A 6,321-nucleotide genomic window follows, 5' to 3' on the forward strand; every position below is an offset into this window, starting at 1 on the left:
GAAGAACGGCGGTGCAAAAGGGCAGCACCACAACCAAGGAGGCCATGGGAATAATGGTAAGCGTAAAGTGGATAGTTTAGACTTTGTGGCTAACACAAATATGCAACGTCGCAAAGGTAAGCCGCCCCAGCGCGGTGGAGGGATGAATCTGGAGCATTTGTTAAACCAACCCTGCCCGAAGCATGGAACCAAGGAGGCCCCTTCCACACATCTTTGGAAGGATTGTCACATAATGAGGGAGTTCAAAAACTCTGATCTATACCGATATGATCAGGATCCGCCGGGCGGTTCAGGTCCAGGTTTCCATGGGGGCGGTGGTTCAAGTTCTGGATTTCAGAATAACCAGGGCCATCTGAACAACCATGGTAATAACCAGCAGAATAACCAAGGGAATCAGCAACAGTCAGGTTACCAAAGTCACCCCAAGCAGTTGAACAGCGGACATTATCATGTGTTCACTACTAGCATGTGCAAGCAGGAGCAGAAGCTTCACAAGAGGGTAGTTAATAATGTTGAACCGGCCGTGCCATGTTATCTACGATGGTCGGAGCAGCCCATTGTGTGGAGCAGAGAGGATCAGCCGCTCCGGGTTGACAATCCGGGTCAACTAGCCTTGGTGGTGGCACCTCAGGTGGGGGGCTATAAGTTTACCAAAGTTCTGATGGATGGAGGGAGCAGTATCAACATCCTGTACTATGAGACTTTCCATCGCATGGGGTTGACAGATAAGAATCTTAAATGGTCAAACACTATTTTTCATGGTGTAGTACCAGGTAAATCGGCATACCCTGTTGGAAAGATTGCTTTGGAAGTCGTGTTTGGAGATGAGCATGATTCCAGGTCTAAAACATTGACCTTTGAGGTGGTGAAAATCCAGAGCCCATATCATGCGCTATTTGGACGGCCGGCTTACGCGAAATTCATGGCGAGACCCTGTTATGTCTATTTACAGCTCAAAATGCCGGGTTATAAGGGGACGATCACAGTACATGGAAGTCGAAAGATTGCTTTGGATTGCGAGGAAGGTGAAGCGGCCTATGCTGAATCGGTTTGTGCTATAGAGGAGCTGAAATTCTATAAGGACAATGTTGATCCGGCAGACATGACCCCTCTGAAGAAGCCCACAACTGAGCATGACCTGGCCCTGACGTTCAAACCGGCTAATGAGACTAAACTCGTTGACTTCGTACCTGGTGATTCATCCAAGCAGTTTAGTATCAGTGCCAATCTGGATCTGAAATAGGAAAGCACGCTCATCGAGTTCATCCATGAGAACCGGGACATCTTTGCATGGAAACCTTTTCTGACATGCCAGGTGTACCGAGGGAACTCGCTGAGCACACTCTCAATATTGATCCTAAATTTAAACCGGTCAAGCAGTTCCTTCGCCGTTTTAACGAAGAAAGATGCAAGGCCATTGGTGAAGAGGTAGACCTGCTACTGGCAGCTGGGTTTATTGTCGAAGTGTTTCATCCCAAGTGGTTGGCTAATCCGGTGCTTGTCCTTAAGAAAAATGGCACTTGGCGTATGTGTGTGGACTACACTGATTTGAACAAGGCCTGCCCGACAGATCCTTTCGCTCTCCCGTGTATTGATCAAATCATTGATGCGACGGCGGGTTGTGAGCGCCTGAGTTTCCTGGATGCTTATTCAGGTTATCATCAGATTAAAATGGCGGTTAAGGACCAGGAGAAGACAGCCTTCGTCACTCCCTTTGGAGCCTTCTGCTATGTTTCTATGCCCTTTGGGCTCAAGAGTGCCCAAGCAACCTACCAGCGTTGTGTGCAAAATTGTATTCACAAGCAGATCGGGCGTAATGTTCATGCTTATGTGGATGATATTATGGTGAAGTCCAGGAAGCAGGAAACCTTGATAGATGATCTCAAGGAGACGTTCGACAATCTTCGGGTTTACAAAATGATGCTCAACCCAGACAAATGCGTTTTTGGTGTTCCGGCAGGAAAGCTCTTGGGCTTTCTTGTGTCCAACAGAGGTATTGAGACCAATCCGGAAAAAATTAAAGCGATCACATCCTTGGTAAACCGGCGTGTATCAATGATGTTTAGCGTCTGGCGGGCCGGATTACAGCCCTCAGCCGGTTTATCAGCCGTTTGGGAGAGAAGGCAATTCCCCTGTATCAGATGTTGAAGAATACAGATAAATTCGTCTGGAGTGACGCCGCCAATGCGGCATTTGAGGATTTGAAGCGGTAGCTGGCTAAACCGCCAGTCCTGGCTGCTCCGGTTGATAATGTGCCTCTATTGTTGTACATGGCTGCCAATGCCCGAGCGGTCAGTGTGGCGATTGTGGTTGAGCGTAAGGAGGCTGGAAAAGAATATCCGGTTCAACGACCAGTTTATTATATCAGTGAGGTACTGATCGAATCAAAGCAAAGATATCCGCATTGGCAGAAGCTAGTGTATGGAGTTTTTATGGCAAGTAGGAAGCTCAAGCAATACTTTCAAGGCCATCCTATCACAGTGGTTAGTTCTGCTCCTTTAGGCGATATAATCCAGAATAGAGAAGCAACTGGCCGGGTTGCGAAGTGAGCAATTGAGCTTGGTCCCCATGGTTTGAACTATATGCCCCGAACAACCATCAAATCTCAGGCGCTTGTTGACTTAATCAATGATTGGACCGAGTTATAGGCACCAGAGGACAAACCGGATAATACATACTGGACCATGCACTTTGATGGATCCAGGCAATTGGAAGGCTCGGGGGCTGGGGTTGTCCTCACTTCCCCTCGAGGAGATAAGATTTGTTATGTTCTCCGCTTAATGTTCCCTTGTACTAACAATGCAGCAGAGTACGAGGCCTTACTCCACGGCCTTCGTGTGGCTAAGGAAATGAACTTAAGTCGGGTTTGATGCTTTGGAGATTCTGATCTGGTGGCTCAGCAAGTTTCTGGTACTTGGAATTCTAAGGACCCACTCATGGCGGCTTATAGGCGCGAGGTGGATATTGTAGCAGGTCACTTTAAGGGTTATCAGGTGGAACACATCAACCGGCGCAAGAATGAAGCAGCAGATGCTCTAAGCCGGCTGGGATCTCAGCGTAAACCGGTACCACCCAATACCTTTCTAGATATCTTGCATAACCCATCTGTAAAGTTGCCTACAGAGGAGGATTTAGCTGTTCCTGATCCGGAGGCCCAGTTGGTAGCCGTTTTACATGCCACTCCAGATTGGACGGTTCCATATTTGGCATATCTGAACCGGGGCGAATTACTAGATGACGAACTTTTCGACAGACAGATAGTCCGGCGGTCCAAGTCTATGGTTGTTCACAATGGCGAGTTACACCGTTCTAGCGTTTCAGGCGTATTCCAACGTTGTGTTTCTCCTGAAGAAGGACAATAGATTCTACGTGAAATCCATGAAGGGGATTGCGGTCACCATGCCGGTTCAAAATCCTTGGTAGCTAAAGCTTTCCGACATGGGTTCTACTGGTTCACAGCTCATTCTAATGCGGAAGACTTCGTAAAGCGGTGTGACGCTTGTCAGAAATTTTCACGTCGAGCTCATGTTCCGACTCAAGAGTTACACATGATTCCCATCACTTGGCCATTTGCTACTTGGGGGCTTGATGTGGTTGGACCCTTTAAGCGCTCCAAGGACAAGAAGACCCACCTGTTGGTGGCGGTTGACAAGTTCACCAAATGGGTTGAAGCGGAGCCCATCAATAAATGTGATGCAGCCACGACGGTTCATTTTCTCAAAAAGATTATTTTCTGTTTTGGCTTTCCACACAGCATCATCACAGATAATGGTACGAACCTTTCTAAAGGTGAGATGGAGGAGTTTTGCCAACGAGAGCACATCCGGCTTGATGTAGCGTCCGTGGCTCACCCCCAGTCTAATGGTCAAGCTGAGAGGGCGAATCAAGAGATCCTGAAGGGTATCAAGCCTCGGCTTATGGTCCCTTTGAAGCGGACGCCGGGTTGTTGGGTGGAAGAATTACCATCTGTGTTATGGAGTATAAATACTACCCCAAACCGATCTATGGGATATACACCTTTTTTCATGGTTTACGGGGCTGAGGCTGTCCTCCCAAGTGATATTCGTCATGAATCGCCCCGGGTTGCGAATTATGTTGAAGCGGACAACGAGCAAGCACGCCAAGAGGCGCTGGACCTGTTAGATGAGAAACAGGACATGGCTTTGGCTCGGTCGGCGGTTTATCAACAAGACCTGCGGCGTTATCACATCCGCCGGGTTAAGACAAGAACCTTTCAAGAATGCGATTTGGTACTTCGGCTCATTCAAGACCAGACTGATATGCACAAGTTACCCCCACCTTGGGAAGGGCCCTTTGTAGTCAGCAAAAATCTGCACAACGGATCATACTACCTCATTGACGTTCGAGAAGACTCATGTAGCTCTGAGGAGGAGACCCGGCGGCCATGGAACATAGCTCTCCTACGGCCTTATTACACTTGAAGCCACAGGCTTTTCTTATGTACATATTTCAACAATGTATATATAATGATAAATATAATAAACCGGCATCCTTGCTGTTAAGCAGGGTCTCCGCCGTTTTTTCTTCAAATATCTATTAACTTGGGGGCTTCAGCTAATAAAGCGAAGTACTACCTGTTAGCCCGGCTACCATGCCACCACCTAGCTTGGGAGCTTCACACCCAAGGGGCCAAAGAGAGTTTGATTGCTCAAAGCACAACTCAAACATAGGCACCCATTGAGCACAACTCACAAAGTTACTTGGGGGCTCTTTGTGTCAAATACCAAAGAGTTTGAAAGGACCCTTGTAGCCGGGTATCGACCCACGGCTTGGAAGCTTGGTGTATTCACCTAAAACCCTGGGTTAACCTGCCTTCATCAAGTAAGCCACTCCTATCCAGGTAATCCTGGCACGACCCGTCAAACGTTTGACAGTTACTCTCATTGAGACCCTGAACTTGTCAAAGTTAACACGATGATTTGTTAGTTGGAGGGCCATCTTAAAAGGCTTTGTCAAAATGGTTTAACTCAGTGGCCTGGCAGCCCATGAAAAGCCTCGATTTGGGCCTGGCAGCCCTTGAAAAGCCTTGACCATGTTTTTTTGTTTGCTTCTTGCCAAGTTTTTGTTTTTTCATAAGGTTTATGTTAAACCAGTGTTTCTTAACCCGGTATGGCTTACGGATCTTCTGTTAAAGCATACAATTAAAGGTAACCCGACATCCTTCAAACCGGTCTAGCTTTGACACCTTGTCTCCAGCAATCGTCTGGTGTTCATCACAACCCGGTTCTATATCATATATACCAGCATGGCATGGTGGAAGTTGGGTTTTTACCCTTCTTAAAAATCACCATTGGTAAACCGACGGCAATGTTTCGTATCACATGTATGATTTATTATTGCTGCAACCATAGTTGCTTACCAAGTTGTGTTGGGTATTTTGACCCGTCCGGTGGTAAACCGCCTGAACAGATTTTTTCTTATGCAGACACAGGGATTGCATAATATTGCGAAAATACATAAGCCAGTACTGAAATTATCATGACGGATCAACGCAAAGTGTATCCCAGTGCATGATGGCAATAGATTAAAGTATTTTCTCTAGCCTATTACAAGGCGCTTGAAGGCCCAAAGTATGGTGTTTCCAACAGAACAAAGTTTATGGAGCATCACTCTGATTGCCGGATCAAGCCTCATTACCATGTTGATGTGAAGTTGATGGGTCATTTGGCGTTGGATCAGCCTCCTCCTCCCCACCTAGCGGCTGGAAGTTTGTGGTGGTCCAGTCAATCCGGGTTAAGGCCTGGAAGATAGCTTCTTCACTGATAAGTTCCGACGGATCAATGTCAGGGGCATAAGTGTGCTTACGGATTGGTGGAATAAGATTTTGCTCTTCCGGCATGACAGCATTAACCCATTTGTTGTTGGCATCATAATAAGACCGGTGAACAGTCAAGTTAGCATCTTCTGCCAGCTGACTCGCCAGAGGACGCATTTCCCTTGTCACTTTTTTAAGGGCTTCATCATCAAAATCTGCCCCGTTTTCTTGTGTGCTTGGAAAGCCTTTGGCAAGGTCAACCGGATCCAAGTCGGCTATCCATGCTTTGGCTCGGGTGAGTGCCAACAAAGCGCCAGCCCTGGCAGCAGATCGCTTTACCTCTTCTATTTGTGCTGCTGCCATGGATAGCCTTGCCAGAGTGTCCTTGATCAGTGTTGGGGCCGGATTGTCGTAGGATGCTGCGCAGATAACCCGTTGAGCACCGGCGTATAGTTGTTCAAGCAGAGTATATGCTGCTTTCAGCTTCATCCGTACATCTAAGCCCAGATGAGTAATGCGGCTACCTGCGACGGTTTAAGAATTTC

Source organism: Triticum urartu, chromosome 2 (genome assembly GCF_003073215.2).
Source record: "Triticum urartu cultivar G1812 chromosome 2, Tu2.1, whole genome shotgun sequence".
In the NCBI taxonomy this organism is placed as follows: Eukaryota; Viridiplantae; Streptophyta; class Magnoliopsida; order Poales; family Poaceae; genus Triticum; species Triticum urartu.